Below are 20,051 nucleotides of genomic sequence, written 5' to 3' on the forward strand. Positions count from 1 at the left end.
TATGTCATATATAGGTAGAATTTATAGCCTAAAAAATTATTTTTATTGAAATCAATACATTGATTCAATCTGCTCCTTAAATGCATTGGATGTGCCAGGAATTAGGCTCTAATCCGACTCAGAAAGAAATTTTAAAGGTCTAACCATAGACTAGAGAGAGGTATTGTCTTTTGTTTGGGATTAATGACTGCTAATCCATGTGTCCGGGACAATTTTTACAGTCTCTTTCCTCTTCCAGGAATTCACTGCTGCAAAATGTTGTGGATAGTTGGGGCATATTAAAATCCAAAATGTAATTTGACAAATACATTGGGAGAAAAGCTTAAGTGGAGGCAAAATCTCAAATTCATGCTTCTTCTGGGCCAGAAAGGCTATGCTGGAAAAATATATTGAGGAAATATCACTACAGTTCTCTCTGCCTTTATGTTTTCACAAGCATTGACCACCTTCAGAGGCAGAACACACTGAATAACAGACTATTCCAATACTTGAAACTATAAATATATCCTGAAAAGTTTTTATGGTCTTCTTGGCTGAAGAAATGGCACTAGAAAAGAAAAATCCCAAGGAAGACAGAAAAAAGATGACCTTACAGACTTGGTTCTCAGATGTGTTCAGGATACCTAGGCAATTTGTTTAGAAAAGTTTAATAATTGCAGTTTCCAAAAAAATTGGACAAGATCAAAAAAAAATGGGCAAGATCATCACATGGAAGACACTGTGTTAGTTTCAGATGGGGTAGAGTTAATTTTCTTCACAGTAGCTAGTATGGGGCTGGCTTGAATTTGTGCTGAACACAGGGTTGATAATGGAGAGATGTTTTTGTTATTGCTGAGCAGGGCTCACACAGAGCCAAGGCCTTTTCTGCTTTTAGCACTGCCACAATGGCAAGAAATCTGGGGGTGCATGGGAGGCTGGGAGGAGACACAGCCAGGATGTTTGACCCCAACTGACCAAAGGGATATTGCAGACCAAATGGCATCATGCTCAGTACATAAAGTAGGGGCAAGAAGGCAGAAGTGGGGAATATTTTGAGTTTGTCTTCCCACGTAATCCTTATTTGTGACAAGACCCTTCTCTCCTGGAGATGGCTGAACACCTGCCTGACATGGGAAGCTTTGAGTTGAATTCCTTTGCTTTGCTTGAATGCGCAGTTTGCAAAACTGTCTTTATCTCAACTCATGAGTTTTCCACATTTTACCCTTCTGATTCTCTCCCCCATCCCAAAGGTGGGGAAGTGAGCAAGCAATTCATTATACTTGGTTCATTAGTGGTTAAACCAAGACATAACCTGAAGAGCTGCCAAAATATTCTAAGAAAACATTTATAGGATTGAAGACCAGAAAAGTGTCATTGAAATCTCAAATGGTCTATTTGCAAATAAAGCAAGCAAACCCAGTCTGGTTCATCTTTAAGTCAGACATTTCAGTACACTGAGGTCAATTGGTTTTATTCATATTTTCTCATAAAAATAATGAGTCATGTACATGTACTAATCTGGACTCGTGAAATATCCTTTCAGTCAGAAAAACATGCACAACACAAAGATCAGAAAAGGGGTTTTTTTTTGTTACTGCTCTTTTCTGTTTGATGTTTGCTAGGCATCTGGAATTCACACTAATTTGCTTTAACACCTGCAGAAGTTGTTTTATTAGCTATCTAAAAGCACTGAACTATTGAGTCTCTTACTTGAAGTGTCCTCCAGTGCAGCTCACTGGCTGCAGACTAATTAGTATGTATGCCGGCACATCAGCAGTATGGACGAGGAGGGCACACTGACCTGAGTTGCAAGCCAGCACCACCATACAGACGTGTCCAGAGAAACAAAGCTCAGATCACCTACCCCTCATAAAATCAACACCCTTTTGTCTCTGCCTGCAAATAGTCTGCCTATTCTGTAAGGCAGACAGAACAGGTAACAAGCATCCTATTCTTACTCATTTTGCATTTCTGACAACACACAGGAGTCAGTAATCACACAATTCATTACTGAGACAGAATAGCTCAACAGAAAACAGGCAGAGCCACTGCAGTTCTCTCCCTGCCAAATTCCCTCTGTGGGAAAGGTAAACTTCTTACATATTCCCTGTCTCCTGCTGAATATGGTCCCCAAGGAAGTTGTGGAGCATTGGGTTGAATTCATATTCTCCTAGATAAATTATAATGGATCTTATAATAGTTCTAGGAACAACTCGCAGAGTTGTATAAATTACTGTGACTTTTACAGCCTTATTTTTTATAGTTCGATGTCAAGACTAGTAACAATATAGTATATCACTAGAAATAGAAAAACTATAATTAAAATTTGTTGGTGACTATTTGTCCACAAATGTAGCTATTGTGTACAGGGAAGTATTAGCTCCATCACAGGTTGCATTGCTGCACCTACATGTAACAAAAACACTCACTTCAAACAGCTGAGGGCACGATGGCCAAGATTTTTCCATGTGTCAAACGAAATTAGAATTTTCTTTCACGCAATATGCTTTTAAAAAGGCTTGTCTTCATTCAGAAATCATCTCCAAGAAGCTACAAAAATATTAAGAATCTAGCTTGATTTAGCACATTTCTTTTCTATTGAATATTAGCTTTATTACTGCAGCTGAAAACTGAGACACTTTTCATTTATATGTGGTTTGACCCCATCTTGCATCAGGCAAACTAATGATCTAGAAAAAATTCTGACAGGCAAGACATAACCTCAAGATGTACAGTACATTACATTATTGCTCCCTAAGGCTAAAAAGGAAAAAAGGCTAAGTGACACATTCTTCCACACTGCCAAATGAAAGCTAAAATGTTCACAACGACTGAGCTATCCAAAGAAATCTGCACTTTAGATCTACCCAGAAGTTCCCAGAGGTCTTTGGAAAATAAAATTATCTTTTTCTTTTTTATGCATAAGGGTTTCTGAGGTAAAATTACTCTGACATTTAAAACTTCAAACCAAAAAGGCATTTGTCTCGTTTTAAGTGCAACTTACCCCTGATTCAGGAAATACACATTTAGTTGGATCAGGACCTGCATATGGATGCCAAAGTCAGTTCTCCTCAATGGAAAGCAGAGTTCACTAGTTTTTCCAGATCTCTGAAGGAAAAAATCAATGAAAGTAAATAAGGTAAAGAATTACCCAGTTGCAGTCCCTATGACTGATCTTGCATCGAAATATTTTACAAAGGATTATGATTTCAATCTAACCGAAACACTAGCACTACTTTACCAGTCATCATCTAGTTAAATAGTGACTGAGTCTCTAAGAAGCACCCAGGTATTCATTATGGCAATGTGTACAGACAGACATCACCCTCTTGCACTGCACACTGTACAAATGTATGAAGAGAGATAGGCCCCACTAACATGGAGTTAAGTCCTAATGACTGTGGCTGGAGATGGTGCACAAAAAGGATGGTGCAAATCAAAACCCATAGAAAACCAAAGGAGACTATTAGGTTAATTCTAATTTACCCAACCACATGCCCTGATCCATTAGACAACAGTGTCCCTGTCCTGACTCTTCTCAGCTGAAAGTTTTCACTTCTTTATGAAAAAAAAACAAGGAACCAGGAAATTGATGTAATTCTTCTCCCTTCCCTTCTGATATGACCCAAAAGATAATTCACTTAATTACAGAGTAACACTGAATATACAAAATATACAGCAAAACCAAAAAATGAGTCTGTAAGGAATCCACAGCCTATGAGTAGCCCAACCATTCACAGTGAATCTAGCATTATGAAAACATTGTAGACTAAAAATAAGCTTGTCCAAGTGCTGTACAGAGGTACTTGGACAAACTCAGGAACTGGGCCCATGGAAACCTCACGAGGTTTAACAAGACAAAGTGCAAGGTGCTGCACATGGGTCATGGCAACCCCTGGTACCAACACATGCTGGGGCAAAGCAGGCCATGGAGAGAAGCCTTGGGGGCTGGACATGACCCAGCTATGGGCACTCTCAGCCCAGAGAGCCAAACATGTCCTGGGCTGCATCCAAAGTAGTGTGGGCAGCAGGGGAGGGAGGAGATCCTGCCCCTCTGCTCTTCTCTGCTCTGCTCTGCTCTGCTCAGACCCCACCTGAAGCCCTGCATCAAACCCTGGGGACCCAGCATAGGAAGGACATGGAACTGCTGGAGTGAGTCCAGAGAAGGAACACCAAGTTGATCAAAAGGATGAAGTACCTTTCCTATGAGGACAGGCCGAGAGAACTGGGATTGTCCACTTGTGAAAAGAAAAAGCTTCAGGATAATCTAATTGCAGCCTTTCAGCACCTGAAAGGAACTTACAAGAAAGATAGAAAGACTGTTTACAAGGACATTTAGTGACAGGACAAGGGGTGATGGCTTCCAACTGAAAGAGCTTAGGTTTAGATTAGGTACTAGTAAAAAATTCTTTACTATGAGGGTGGTGACACACTAGAACAGGTTGCACAGAGAAGCTGTAGATGTCCCATCTCTGGAACTGTTCAAAGCCAGGCTGGATGGAGTTCTGAGCAAGCTTGTTTAGTGAAAGGTGTCCATGGCTGGGTGATTGGAACCGTATGGTCTTTAATGTCCCTTCCAACCCAATCCATTTCATGATTCTATGAAATCTTTTCATGAGCAACTAGAGAACAGATGAAAAATGGGTTATAATTTATCATCTTGACATTGTTTTACCAATAACATATTATCTAGTGAGTCTTAATGCTCCTATCTTACTCCAGTATTTGTAGTTTTTAAAGAAATAGGAAATTACATGGGCTTGTATAACATGTACTATTTATTGTCTATACCTCAGACAAAGGTATCAGTATGGTACTGCAAGTCTTAAGCATTTTAAATCCTGGAAGTTCCCTCTAGGCCCATCTTCTGACCTTCTCTGCTGCACTGGCCCTGTGTGGTTAAGATGTTGCAGAAAGCAAGCAGGGTATATACATATATATATGTGTGTGTGTGTATGTGTATGTGTATATACATGTATGTTAGTGATGGCAATAGCAAAATATTTTACCCAGTCACCTCCTAGTTCATTGTGCAATGGAAGCAACATAGTTACTAGCACAAGAAAAAGGACAAGGCACAAAAAGAGGCAGGTAATATTTGTGACAGTTCAGATTGGCAACAGGTTTAAATTGCTCTGGACTTGTATCTTAGCTGTACCAGCACAACTGAGGTAGCTGGCACATGACATGGGGCATATGAACTGTTGATTCTGGCTAAAATCAAATTTCCTAGCTGCACCTCTAGAGTCTGTGGTTTTCTCAAAGGAACACAGAAAGTCTGAGTCAAACTTCGAATTACCATCTCAGTGCCTAGACACCAGCTCATTAGAGCTTTTTTTACAGAACAAAAACAAAACAAACAAAAAACCCAACCAAAACCAAATCAACAAACAAACAGAAAACACAACCCCCAAACTACTTAACTTTCTTCTGCATGATTGTTCTTCTTAAAAGACTCATCAGTGCTAGTCCAGGCACTAAGTTACACACAGAAAATAAGTGAAATATGGATGCAGCTGATCCACAGAGAAATGAGGGTTAATGTAACACATACTGTGATGTCTTGGAAAACACGTGGGAGAAACATATAAGACTGTAGGGCGTACAATTAGGAAGCAAATAAAATGCTTACAACAACAGCAGTATTACAAAATGAATTCTCAAGTGCATCAAATCATTTCCCAAATCTTGTCTAATTCACTACTATGTGGAGATACCAAACATCTTTTAGATTTGACTGGGACAGTGTTTTAGCTCTCTTTCAAGTATTCTTCTTCAGGAACATTTAAAACACAAGCAGCAGTTTCATTGGCACCAGTGGTATGAAAGGATCTGTGAGTAAGGCTAGGATGAAAGCTATTTTGGCCTTCACTAATGAAAACAAAGCACAGGAAGTCCTATTACTCTACCACTCCTTAAAAGTCACCATGCCATTTCCCGTGTTGGAACATTATGTCAAAGCAAGCATGAACATCAGTCCTTGCCTGAGTTCCTAACATTTCTGACTGATATTTCTCAAAAATGGGTCATTCCCCTACATATGGCAGGAGGACCACAGAGCCATGTTAGGCACACTGAATAAATGTGAAAGAGTAACACAAACAGTGATTCCTAAGGTGACTGTGTTCTGAGTGAGTATTCCTTTTTCTCTGTGAGAAGACACTGTTGGACATTACATATGCATCTTAAAACCTCCTAATTTGAGTAGGACCAGGTTAATGCTACAAAGAATCACCCCTCAACACAATTACCCAATATCCTCTTACTTTCTTTTGCATAATTCTCTTTCTTAAAACACTAATTTAAATTTTTGTGTTAACTGGATATCATGCAGCTTCTCATGAAACACCAGATTTTCCTAAATTGGAAAAAAGTGGAGCAGTTTCAAACAAAAAATAAATATAAATATATATAAAATTAATCAAAAATCTACACTTACATTTCAGAATTCAGTTTATGCATAAATATAGAAGACACATTCAAATCTTAATAAGATAGTCTATTATTTATGCTTACTTTAGAGTTTCCATTTTAAGAGGATTTCAAGTGATTTTAAATGTCACTGTATGTTAGAACACTACATGCTGTTAAAAAATTTCAGCAATGGAAAAAAAAGAAATTACTTCTGAGTTTGGTCTCCTGATTATGAGCAAAAAGAGTATCTTCATGGAAAATAGGGGTATGAAAAATATAATACAGTCAAACTCTCATTTTTATAGTAAGAATAATGCACAGAAAGGAATATCTGACTGTTCTGATAGAAGAGTCATGGTAACATTTGCAAGATGCATATATAACAAAACTGTTTACTAACTAGGTTATCTATCTATCTATCTATCTGACTGTCTGTCTGTCTCTCCTAACCTCTTACTTCCATTTTACAAATACTGTGTTTAAAGGCACACTACTAATTACAGAACTCAGGTAACAATTACCTCTTGCTTGTAAAAGGATGCAAAATTTTCCATAAAGGAAAACCAGCATGTGAGCACAAATTACTTTGTGTCAGTAGAAGCTGACTCTGTTTCTGGTGTTGTCTTAAGAACACACAGCCTTACAAAGGGAAAGAGCTCAAAGCCAACAAAACAATCATCAGGGCATCAAATCAGTTTAGCACAATAAACCAACAAACACAGTTCTTGCAATTATGCATTGGGAGCCAGGTGGACTCTTCAACAGCTTAACTAACAGAAGGAAACAATACCAAAAAAACGTTTGCAGAATTCTGGTGTATATTGCTCACAGAATTGGATCACAAAACCATTACAGTGGGTTCAGTCCAAACAAATAACCATAGTCTGTGGAGCCCTCAAAGTAACATGTCAGAGGGATGACACCAGTTTTTGTCTAACAGTGAATTTCAGTCTCAGGATGGTAGGAGTACAGCTGAAATACTGATAAACAAATGTTACTCTTATTCCCACAACACCGAAGCTTGTCTAATTATTTTGTTTATTTCCACTTTGAGATTGCACTACATATGAGCAATCAGGAATCAGGTCTGCTTCCTGTGTATTAATTAATTTTCAGGAAATACTGCGAACAAATTTTCATATCAGAACCATACAGTAAACCTGAGTTTTAATGTTTTATTCATCACCTTTGCCTACTGCTTTCACTTGTGTCTGTAGAAAAGCACCTGTCATGGTCTATCATACAGATAGAAAGAATTTTCCCTCAATTATGGAACTCTTTCATTTCTGACAGAATAAAAAGGGAATACATTTCATCCTCAGACTAGAAAATGCAGTTCCCATTAGTCTTACTGGAATAGCTCAGTCACCATCTCTCTTCTTATTATCACTTGACTTCATTTACAGAAACGTGGTTTCAGAATGTTGCTGTTAAAACAATGATAACACAGGCAGATACAGGGTGACCTTAGAAAGAGAGCAAGTTGCAGTACACCTTCTCTATGGCATGATGCAGCATTGTCCAAAATGTAACCAAACACACTGAGAAAGGATGTTAAAATTACTTGAAAGCACTTTGCAACCTTCTGATTATCTGCTATTCGCAGGGATTAACAAGGACTTCCATAAATTAAACAGTCCTTGATTTACTCTTTCTTTTCCTACTTTTTTTCAGTGACTATATCCCTGAAGAGATAGCCAAAAACAACTCATCTCTATCAGACTGGCAAATTTTATCACTGACACATGTCAGCAGTAGTAGGCAGGTTGAGAACTGAAGCAATGACTAACTATTCCCTCTAATGCTCAGATATATTGGGAAACAGTATAGAGAAGCCTATATGAATATATTTTTTACATATACCTAACCAAAATCTTTCAGTTAAACTCAATATTCTGGCCGATATCTTTAAAATACACCCAAGTAATTCCAATTATATAAACAGAAATTAGTAGTGAAGCAAGTAATACTACATTATACACCTAGTTTTCACAGTAATACCTGATACTTTGGTAGTAAGGATACATTAATGCTCATAACAAAGCAGCATAAAAATAAATAGAAAACAACCCATAGCTTTCAGGTGTATTTAAGAGTCATATTCACAAGAGCTATTTGCTCTTTTCTGGAAAAAGCAGCAACAGTTGTAATAGGCAAAAAGCCATAACCTTGCTAACAATCTTATTACTACAAGCCTGTAACTTCCATTTAGAAGCAAGACAAATATCCTGTTAAGCTAATTCTGCCTCCTTTCTGATCACATTTCTGTGTGAGGATCCAGTGTTATTAGGGTGTTGTTATTTTCGTTTATTAGCAGAGCTACATTATAAATATCTTACAGAGAACTTTTCTAAGCTCAAATCACCTTTCTACCTGTAAGTGACAATTTTTTGTGGCACTTTTACAGATGTAGCTTCATAAAAGCTGGCAACGGAATATGAAGGAAGAATGAAGCCTACTTTACCACAGAAGCATTCTGCTGTGTCCAAATACAAAACTCATGAATCAGCCAATAGCTGGACATCAAAATTACCTCAAAGGATAAGAAGGACCTACAAGGATAAGAAAAGGTATTTTTTATATTAAAATATGTACTGAACCCAAAGGCTGCCTAGTGAAAAAACTGATTCCTGAAATTATCAGTGGTAAAAGCTTACCAGATATACTTCCACTTTAAAATCATTTTAATCAGCTTATAGGAAACAGTTTCCTGTAAGGGGGTAAGGCTTAGTACAATCCAAGTCCCTTGATTCAGGGCACACTTAAAAGAACAAGCAGTGGTGGAAATCTGGGGAAAGAAAAGGAAGTCTGGTGTCTTTAAGTTTTAGCTGTGAACTCTTGAAACCACTAGAGCATAGACAAAGTCAAGGCTTTTCAAAAATGAGACAGAAATGAGCAACAACATGGAAACTTACACATTCCAGAAAGACAGAAAATAGATCTGTGGCTTTCTGACTTATTTTTTTCATGGGAGAGATGCCAGAACTTTAAGCAATCCTTCTTCAGGTCAGCATACAGAGGCACATCCTCTTATGTCTCCCCTCTTGCCTGGATTGCCAGGCATGTCAAAGTTACACTGTATTTCCTGAGGGATTCAGTGTCCTTATAATGCTTTTAGAAGTCCTAGAAAAATTAAAAGTGACTGCTCCCAAATTAATTTTCCACTTCTCATCTCTCATCCATATCTCTTCTTTGTGAAAACATAAACTGAGCTGAAGCTGAAACATAATGTCTCTATTAGAGTGGTCAGAAGTGTCAAACCTAAAGACTTTTTGGGGTTTGGTTTCTGGGTTTTTTTGTTTTGTTTTGTTTTGTTCTCCTGGCAGCTTGCATTTAGTCAGTCTAAAGTAGAAATATAAGGAAGAAAAGACAAACATTTTATACTTGCAGTTCATTAAGCAGCTTATTAAAAATATATTCCTCAGTCAGAGTCACAGACAGTACTTATATTGACTTTCTTTTAGTACTGCTAGAAATCTGAGGAAACCTGAGTTGACACTTTTCCAGCTAAGGCAATCACAATCCAGATGTACTGAGCGTTATGGTGGAAATATGACTCCATTAACATTTTTGTTAATTCTGACTCTTGCTTGAGTCTGTCATGTTGACTTTCCTTAATTCAAGGATTAAACTCTGCTTCCATAAATGCTCATAGAAGGCTGATCTTTGCTGTATGGGTGATACAATCAAGTAAGCATCTAACCTAGCCTGTGAAAAAAGAATAATCTACTGAAGCACAGTCATATTCCAATATGACTTGCATAGTTGAGTGAGAAAAAGCAAGTACAATCTTGTACCTTTTCAGACGGGCAATCACAAGATACAGGTAGGAGAGTTGTTCCCAGCAAATAACACAAAATCACAGTCGGCATAGCATTAGAAGGGACCTTATATTTCATTTAGTCCAACCCCCATGCCCTAGGCAAGGACATCTTTCACCAGATCAAGCTGCTCAAAGCCTCATCCAACCTTCGAGGACTTCGAGGGATGGGGGCATGTACTTCCCTGGGAACCCATTTCAGTGTCTTATCAACCTTAAAGTAAAAAATGTTTTCCTTATATCCAATCTAAATCTACCCTCTTTCAATTTCAGAAAGCCTTTCTCTGTCTTTCTGCTAATTCATTTCCTACATATATTGAAAAATTATTCTAAGCTCTCCCTGCAGCCTTCTCCTTTCCAGGCTTGAACAACCCCATCCCCCTCAGCCTTTCCTCAAAGGAGAGATGTTCCAGCCCTCTGATTCTTCTCGTGGCCATCAACTGGACCTACTCCCAACAGGTCCATGTCTTTCCTGTACTAGGGACCCCAGAGCTGGACACAGTACTCCAGGTGAGAGCTGAGGACTAGAATCATCCCCCGTACCTTTGATGCAGCCTAGGATATGAATAACTTTCTATACTACAAGTGCAAATTAAGAGCTTACACTTAATTTTTCATCTACCTATATAGCAAGGTCTTTCTCTGAGGGCTACCATCAATCCAGTCAACAAATACCATCAATCCTCCCAACAAATACTGATATTGGTCACTGCCCCAACCCAGGTACAGGACCTTGCACTTGGCCTTCTGTCTTGTGTAAACTTGCTGAGGATGTACTCATTCCCACTGTCTATGCTGATATGAAGTTACTTAACAATATTGGTCCCTACACAGACTCCTAAGAGACAGCATTCAGAATTTCTTTCTGTTTGGACATTGAGATTTGGATTAGCAATTACATCCTGCTTGTTCTCTGAGGACTCTTAGGATGCATCTCATTCTGCCCCATATTTTTAGGTTTTTAGATGATCTTGAACCTGATCTCTTATGGTAGATGCGACTTCATTCCTTTGGTTCCTCCCTTGACATGCAGGGACTCGATAGCAGCAGGAAGAGAATTATCAGTGAAAACTCAGGCAGTGCAATTCTTGAGCACCTCAGTGTCTCCATGTCAGTAGTCTCATTTATTGGGGTGTGTGGAATTGTGTCCTTCTTTTCTGACTAACATACCTGTGGAAGCCCTTAGTATTTCTCACACCCTTTGTAAAATTCAGCTGCAGCTGTGCCTTAGCTTTCCTGATCCCAGGCATCAACCTACTCTGCTGTGGGACTCCGCCAGGGGCTGCAGGCGGATCTCCATCCCCATGGACCTCCATGGGCTGCAGGGGCACAGCTGCTTCACCATAGTCTGCACCAGGGACTGCAGGAGCAGCTTCTGCCTCTTCTTCACAGACCTTGGTGTCTGCAGGGCTGTTGATCCTCTCATTCTGCTCTTCTCTGGCCACAATTACAACTGTGCAATGACTTTTTTTTTTCTCCTTAAAGAAGTTATCAAAGAGTTGTTGCCATCACTTCTAACTGGCCCAGCCTTGGCCAGTAGTGCATCCATCTCGCAGCTGCCTGGGATTGGCTCTGCTGAACATAAGGAAGCTTCTGGCAGCTTCTCACAGAAGTCACCTCTGTAGGACCTCCACAAACAGCCCCACTACCAAAACCTGGCATGCAACCCAATACAAGGGCCAAACTATACCTAAAAATTTCACTACCTTTTTTTCCTTTTTTTTTTTTTTTTTTAATAACAAAACTTCTTGAAAGAGGTAGTCCTAAAAAATTTGGGATCACATATCAAGAGTCTTTAAAACAATTTACCTCTTGAAAGTAGAGTTCTCAAAATTATTTTGAATTGGATATTCAGATTCAAAAAATATCTTCTCTACTTCATTTCCCGTTTTCAGATCACTAGTAGCCTGAAGGCTAAAATGAGATTTATACAGTGTTAAGGGTCTCATCTGGTTTATGATGCCATGAGTAAGTCCTGTGTTGTTGGTTACACAGTTTTAACAACAGCAATGTAGAGACAGGCACATATATGCAGCTACTAGGGAAAAACACAGAGAAAACAGATGTTTTTCTTTTAGACTGAAAGGGATTTTTACAGGTGATGAAGCAGGGTAACTTGAAGTAAAACCCTTCTCATCAGTTTCCACTACTTATCACTACAACTATTTTAGAATTGCAATACCCATTTTACTGTGCTTTCTATTCCAACACAGCTCTGCAGCTAACCAAAAGATAGCACCACTGGATTTTTTTCCCCCCTAATCTGGATTGATTTATTCAGCACCACATATATTCATTATGCTCTTGCAAACAAGCAGGTGCCTCTGACTGTAAGATTCAAGGACCTCATCTTGTGAGCTCTCTGGGTTAACTGAAGTGTTTGTCCATGACATACATAGGGTTAGTTCCTGCTTCATTAAGTTTTTGAGGCACACATGGCACCAGTTGTAGTTTAAATGAAAACATATGGAAGGAGCTAGTGAATCAGATACTAGAATCCCACTTGCAGGGGAAAAAAATACTGAAAAAAAACCCCAAAAAAACCCCAAAACGAAACAAAAAAACCAGCAAAATGAAAGAACCAGTGAGATTCAGAATACTCTTGACAACATTTGACATTCAGTCACAATTTTATACCTTAATGCCCCTCCAAAATGAAATGCAATTCACCTAAAGAGTGATTTTAAAAGCCTGGTGTTTTCAGACAATGTTAAGAGACTAGAGCATTATTCACTACGGGCCTTTATAGTATTGTGCATACATCTAAAGCATTTCTGAAAAAAGATTGCATTGTTGTATAATTACAGCTAAGTGGTTGTTAAGCTATTTTGTATTATTACTCAGAGATTTTCAATGACCCTTTTCCGTTAAAGGTTCTCACAGAGTTTTAGAAATGTAAGGATACACTGTAACAATACAGTACTTGTCTGAATCATTAGACAACAAAGGTAGGATTTCTATTGTAAGGAGTTATGCAACCACCTATGTTTTATGTCCCTGAAGTGACTATATAACAGATGTGAAGATAAGTTTTTACACATGCCACCTTCAAAATATGAAATGAGTGTCATCTTTGTAGCACTTACATTGATAATTCTTGGAAAGGACCCTCCAGAAACATCAAGTTCGTATAAACATGAGTGTACCTAATGAATTCTCAAGGGCAATCAATGCATGATGCACAAGGACACCAGCAAGACTTTTTTCCTAAACTAACACGCTGCAGCTCTTAAGACTGTATCAAGCTAATTAGAAGCTGAAATTCTGAAGGAAGGCAATCTACGCCGCGCTGACGTGACGAACGCTATTCTGCGGACCAGAAACAGTGCGCATCAAAGAAGAAGCCATTTAAAAGCCTGCACCTCTTCTCTTTTGTCTCCACTTCTGCGATTAGCATGCCGCCGCCGTCGCGCCGGAGGGCAGAGCCGCCCGCGGCCGAGCCCAGCCGCGGTCCTCGGCTGCCCCCGCGTGGCCGCGCCTGGGCAGCGCACGGACGGAGAGCGGCTCGGCAATCTCATCCGCCCTTCCAAGGCAGCATCCTGCCCCCCAAAAGATACCACGCTGCTTGTAACAAAGAGAAAAGGGTGCTTCGCTGTGGATACCTGGGTGTGGCATTCTTCACCGCGCCCGCTTACAAAGCCCACGTCATTTCAGTTACAGAATGCACACTGGAACCAGGATGTCTTTCATTGGAAAACATTACTTCCCACTAATGCAATGATTGTTACATATTTTAATATGCCCTGGTGTAGCCAGACGGGACATAAGGAATTTTTACAAGTGCTCAGAAAGGGCTGAATGTGGATCCTTCAGAATCCAGTGTAAATTACAAAGGCAAATGTCTGAGTATTTGAAAAACACTTAAATAAAATACACATTAAAATTATACTTACTGCAATAGTCAGTATGTGGACCTGAAGTCATGTTCAGTAAGCCATATTTATTTCATTTCCTCTCAGCATCCCATCATCTTGTTATTTGTCTTGAGATTCACCTTCTTCCTTTCCATTACACGTCATAATTATTAAATTTTGGATTGTCATAGTCTTTCTCACTCTATTTTGTTCAGTTATTCATTGTTCCATTTACAATGGATGGAATTTTTAAGATTTATTCCATTTTTTAGCCTCATTTTGTCATATCACTTTTGAAACACATCAGATGCACTACATTCCATAATGTTTTAGAAGTCTAAGATAAACATCAACTAAAAAATTTCCTTGTGAAAGCCTAGTTTAGAGTTATTTTGTTTAAATTTATCCCAGTGTTTTTCAAACAGGAGCTACAAAAAGTTCAGACTGATCACAGCAAGTCAGAAAAATGTAGGTCTAGCCATCAATAATTTATTTTGCTTAGGGAAAGAAAAGAGGAAGGATTTTAATGTCTGGCCAAGAGTGCCTAGATTAGCCAGTCAACTGCTGCAGGTCACTTCTTTCAGGGCCATGACGACGGTTTTAAGTATCTGTGCCCACAAAATACTGTCATTTTCCAATTCCTCAGTCCTCCTGTATTAAAATTTCAAAAGACAGAAAAATCTAGTTGACAGAGGATAATTTTTCCTGTTTGATTACATCACAATACCAATTAAACAAATAAACTCCATAAATCTCTGCAGCAAGATTTACAATATTGGCAAGTATGTAACAAATACAACTTTTCACTTTTTTTTTTTTTTTTACAAGTTTTCACTTTTTCTTGTGAAGACACAAGAGGACCAAGATACAACCAAAAGTTCGGGGATTGGAGCTTCAGACCTCCTATAGAACAGCTTTTTGTTTGTCTGTTAGCACTAACAGACAGTTTATTAATACAATATCAAATTAATCTGCCTTTTCTGAATTCACATGGGAATTAAAAGGGGCTGACTAACATCCCAAGGTCCCTGCAATACAATGCAATGGAGGTAGGGACACATTATCCTTGCTTCTTTTAAAATTTATATCCTGTAAAACAAGAAACAATCATGCATCTTTCAATACAGAAAATTCAGCCTGCTCATAACTGCATAAGAGCTATAATTCTCCTTTGTTCCATTTCTTTGGGTTCTCTTTTTTTGTGCTTACATGAAATATGCTCCACATTCTGATTGTTTCCAGACATTGATTTATAATTAATTGCGGCTAACAATGAGCAACTTAATACGGCATTTCTCTCTGCCTCAAGACAGAAGGGTAAGATATGTCATAAATTCTATATAAACATATAAAGTCCCATTGCATTTAAATTCCAAAATGACAGGATTTCAGATATAACCAGCATCCTTCCCCACGTTTTTTATTTCAGTTCTGTAATTTTGACTGTTTGGCGTTTTTGCTTTATGGCTTTCTTTCCATCACTTCATTTTGACTCTTTGTAGAAGATATTTATGTTGCTACTAATGGAATCACAGAACAATGTTGGAAGGGATCTTCAGTGACTCTCTAGTCCACATTTCTGCTCAGATGAGAGACAACTTTTAAGTCGGGCAACATTGCTCAGTCCTGTCTAGTCAAGCTTTGATCATCTCCAGCCTCCACAGTCTCTCTAAGCAATCTTCTCCAGCATTTAACCTTTCTCCCTGTGAAATCTTTCCTAATAGTCCTACTCAAAACTTCACCTGCTGCAACATCAGCCCATTGATTCTTACCCTTTCCCTCTTTATCTCCAGAAGCCTGAATTCTCTACAATCACCCACTAAAAAGCTGCAAAGATAAAGCCCCCTCTAAGCCATTCCTTCTTCAAGGCAAAATGACACAATTTCTTAGATTCTCTTTGACGATCATGCGCTTCATCAACTGTGCCAGTGGCTCACCACTAAACTCCTTCCTGTACATCTGCATCTTTCTCGTACTGTTGAGCCCAAGCTGCACAAAGGACTCCAGGCACTGCCGCCTAAATGCTGAATTGAAGGGATTATTGAAATCTCTCAGTTAAATCACTCCTAATGCAGCACAGGGTGGGCTTAGCTTTCACGGCAGCAAAGGGAATCCTGCTGACTTTTTTTCAACTTTTGGTCCATCAGACTTCTGGGATCTTGCTTTCCAAGTAAACTTTGCAGCCAGTTAGTCCATAGTGTATCTGTTGTATGAGACAGTCTGTTCGTTCAACCTCTTATGCCTCTGAATACCAGTCCTGACCTTCAGCTTATCAATCATTCCCATTTCCAATTTTATGTCACCTGTGAATGTCCTGAGGGTGTACTCCATCCCATTTTCTAGGTGATTGATGAAGACAGTAAATGTTTGCAATTCAAAACCCTGAGGAATGTCATGTGTCACCAGCCACTATTTGAACCCCTACTCTTTGAACACGAGTTCAGACAGTTTTCCACCCCCCTGGGATTCTACCAATCTAGTCATGTTTCTCCCCTTCAGATACAAATAGACTGTGTCAAGTATTTTGTTCTTTCCACACCCACACTGCTAATCACATCATTGTATAAGGCAATGTTGGTCAGGCACAATCTGAACAGATAACTCTGTGCTTGTTTTTCCTGATGGGCCTAGAAATTTTTTCCAGGAAGACTGGCTTGATGATCTCCCTGGAGGCTTCAATTAGGCTTGAAATTCCCAAATTCATCTTATCTTTCTTCAGGCTAGCTATGATGTGTGCACCTTCTAGTCATAATGTAGTTCACCCAGGCATCGTAACCGTGTGAATGTCACAGAGAAAGGCTTCACAGTGACACTGACCAGTACCCTTAGCAGCACTGGATGCACTTCACTCAGTCCCATGACCTTCTCAGTAAGTCTAGATTGTTTAGGAAGTCTTTAACTCAATCTTTCTTTACCATGGCCCAAACTTGGCCTCTGTTAGGCTTAGGAGGCCTGACAGCAGACCTTACCAGTAAAGAAAGAGCAAAAAATGCTACTCAGCCTTTTTTATTTCCTGTGTTACAAGGTCTACCACCTCATCTTCTCAGCAGGTCTACATGTTCCTTAGACTGCTCTTGCTGCTTAGGCAGCTGTAACAGACCTAGCTGACCTTCTCATCTATCAAATTTCAGTTATGTTCCAATAACAAATTTCAGTTCCAACTGAGTTTGGCTCTTCTACATGACATAAGAAATCTTTCTTTCTTTCATGGAGCCCATCCCTTCCACCGGTGTACAAGTGTTTTGTGCACTTGAGTTCAGTCAGAGCTGCCGCTCAACCGTGTGACCTCCTGACACACGCCCTCAGTCTGTGAACTTCAAAATGCAGGTACTATTCCCGAAGGAGGCTACTCCTGACAACCAAAAAGCTGCCTCAGACCTCTCCACAGCTGCCTCTCATGGGATCTCATCTACAAGCTGACTCAAGAAGTTTAAGTCTGTTCTTCTAAAGACAAGGATCATCATTCTGCTACATTTTTCTCTTTTCCAGCAATAATACATGGATAAACTTAGGAAATCACTTTCTTAACATACTGATGAAGCAGTACCACTAATCAAAACCAATCTAAGCTAAAACCTCTTACAAGGGTAAATGTGCTGCTGTAAATGTCTGTAAGAATTTCATAAACATTTTCTATTTCTCTGCAATAAAAAGGACACTCTTCTACTTAAGCAGATGGTTTTTGCAACACGCATGCCCTCTCTTTCAAGTCAGAGGATAGTATTAGTAAAGACAGCAGAGGTGTATAGCTCACCCATGTCCAAAAACCCAGACAGAACACCACTCCTGACACACAAGTGTTTAAATGCTCAAGGAACCAATTCGCTTGATCTGGTTATCTGCAGATAGGAGGCCTGTGTTTACTTACATTTTTTCAAAGAGGGCAGGTTTGATTACAGCATAACTTCCACACAAAGTCAGACATCACACATCATTGCCTCAGCAAGACCAGGACACATAGACACAGTTGGAACTTTTTCTTCTTTCAATTGAAAAGCTTTCTGAAGGAAAACACTGATAATTAAAAAATGTCTACCCCTGCATAACTACGTTTTGCACTTAAAGCAGTCACCATATTCTATCCCAAATGCTGTTACTGAGATAGAGGACTTGAGTTCCAAATACAGGAATATAATTCTATCCCTCTTGTTGTTCCCATCTTCCTCTGCAAAATTAGCCTGATCGTCATGTCAGCATTGAACAAATCTTCTGGGACCAGAGTGACAGTATTTTCCACATTTCTCCAAGCAGAGTTTCACAGAATATAAATAAGCATTCTACCCACTGGATACAGTCCAATGCATCTTGTTTGGCCATGAAGCTGAAATTCCATTCTGCTTGTGCAGAAACAACAGAGGAAGGCCCTAGGCTAGCTTATGACTTAATGATAAGGGGAATCACCAGGGAGACCAAGATGAAATCAACAAGGTGCCTCAGAGCAGAAAGTGAATTGTACCATGACTCTCACTTACTTCACATCTTCCGATTCAAAAGTTGAGTGTTGTCATGTCACAGCTGGAAAAGCAAATGCATGTTTTTTCTCTGCTGTGAATAAAAACAGAAGTAATTTTGTGGATGCTGCTGTGCTGCTAAATGACAGAAAACCCCACAACATTAAGAATCATATGAAGGTTTTTTCTAACTACAAAAAAGATGGTAATGAGCTGATTAATTCCATCAAGCATAAACCAAACTGTGCTAACTAAACTAAGACCAAACGCAATTTATGGTATATAGCTTTTGGATTAAAAACTAAATCAAGTTAATCCTTTTCCAGAAAATATTATGAAGAAAAAAGAACTAATATTATTAATAAGCAGCAATGCAACTTGCAACTTAATCATTGAATGCATTCCAATCAACAGATGACAGAAAGGAATACCTGTGCAAGTATTGTGATGTTAGATTTCTCACCATAGCCCACTGGAAACTCACCTCTGTGAAAGAGCACAGCAATGTTAAGGACAAGTGGGTAAGTTCTCATGCAAATTCAGGCACTGAGCTTCTCTTGGTTTTGCCAACAAGTTATTTGACAGCATGGAGTTAAACCATGGAGGAGCAACCATTCTCAGGAGTTACACCACTTCCAGATTCCTACACCTAAGCACTTAGCAAAGTACTCAGAGAGAAAAACACCAGAAATTTACAATTTCTTCCTGAAACTGTGTTCTGGAATTGCTATTCCATACATTCTAGTTTAGATCTTACTGTAAGAATAAAACAGAAGCATAGGGATATAAAGCAATATCCCCACTCTGCAAAGATAAATGATCTTGTACAAGACTAAAGCCTGTGGGTCCAACCAGATGCCTCAGAAAGTGCTAGCTGACATTGTCTAAAATAGTGATCATACCTCCTTAGGTAAAACAGCACTTAAACACTGGCACTCTCAGAAGAAAGATAAAGTACCTGAAGCAGATGTGTATTTCATGAATGAACTGACAGACCTGCTCCTATTTTATAAGAGGATACAACTCCTGGGCCCTTTAGAGCTTTTTACAAAATACAAGCCATAAGCAAGGCAGAATGCTATCCCTGTCATCTATAACACAAAAGAATGGGAATTTTACACTTATAGTTTCCATCCTTCAAATATTTCTATGATGTTTTATCAGGTTTCTAGAAAATTTATTAACTTCTTCACAGTAACAGAATTTTTACATTCAATTGAATTTTACAAAATTAAATTGGCCCACTTCTCTTCAACATCTTTATAAATGTCTCAGACACAGGACTCAAAGGAATGTTAAGTAAGTTTGCCAATGACCCTTAATTTGGAGGAGCTGTTAACTCCCTGAAGTAGAGACGGAGACCCTTGACAAATCAGAGGGCTGGGCAGTCAGCAACCACATGAAGTTTTACAAGGGCAAGTTCCCTATCCTGCACCTGGGATGGGGCAATTCTGGGCGTATGGACAGACCTCGGAACGAGAGGCTGCAGAGCAGTGCCACACAAAGGGACCTGGGGGTCCTGGTCCATAGCAA

General features: G+C 39.1%; 1 long non-coding RNA gene across 5 annotated transcripts in view; it reads right to left on the minus strand.

Moving 5' to 3' along the window:
• LOC111941764 (uncharacterized) overlaps window positions 1–4,277 on the minus strand; it is a 55,426-nt gene extending 51,149 nt beyond the window's left edge. For 3 of the 5 annotated variants that reach the window (XR_015280102.1, XR_015280101.1, XR_015280100.1), the window contains exons 1-2: window positions 4,178–4,277; window positions 2,984–3,087 (exon numbers count right to left, since the gene is read on the minus strand). This is a non-coding gene — a long non-coding RNA (uncharacterized LOC111941764). Of the gene's footprint in view, window positions 1–2,983; window positions 3,088–4,177 lie in introns of those variants that run through there. The other 2 variants (XR_015280103.1, XR_015280104.1) reach the window with 1 other exon arrangement.
• Between the last annotated feature and the right edge of the window lie 15,774 nt (window positions 4,278–20,051).

The sequence above is a fragment of the Cyanistes caeruleus genome, chromosome Z (genome assembly GCF_971803275.1).
Source record: "Cyanistes caeruleus chromosome Z, bCyaCae1.hap1.1, whole genome shotgun sequence".
Taxonomy (NCBI): domain Eukaryota; kingdom Metazoa; phylum Chordata; class Aves; order Passeriformes; family Paridae; genus Cyanistes; species Cyanistes caeruleus.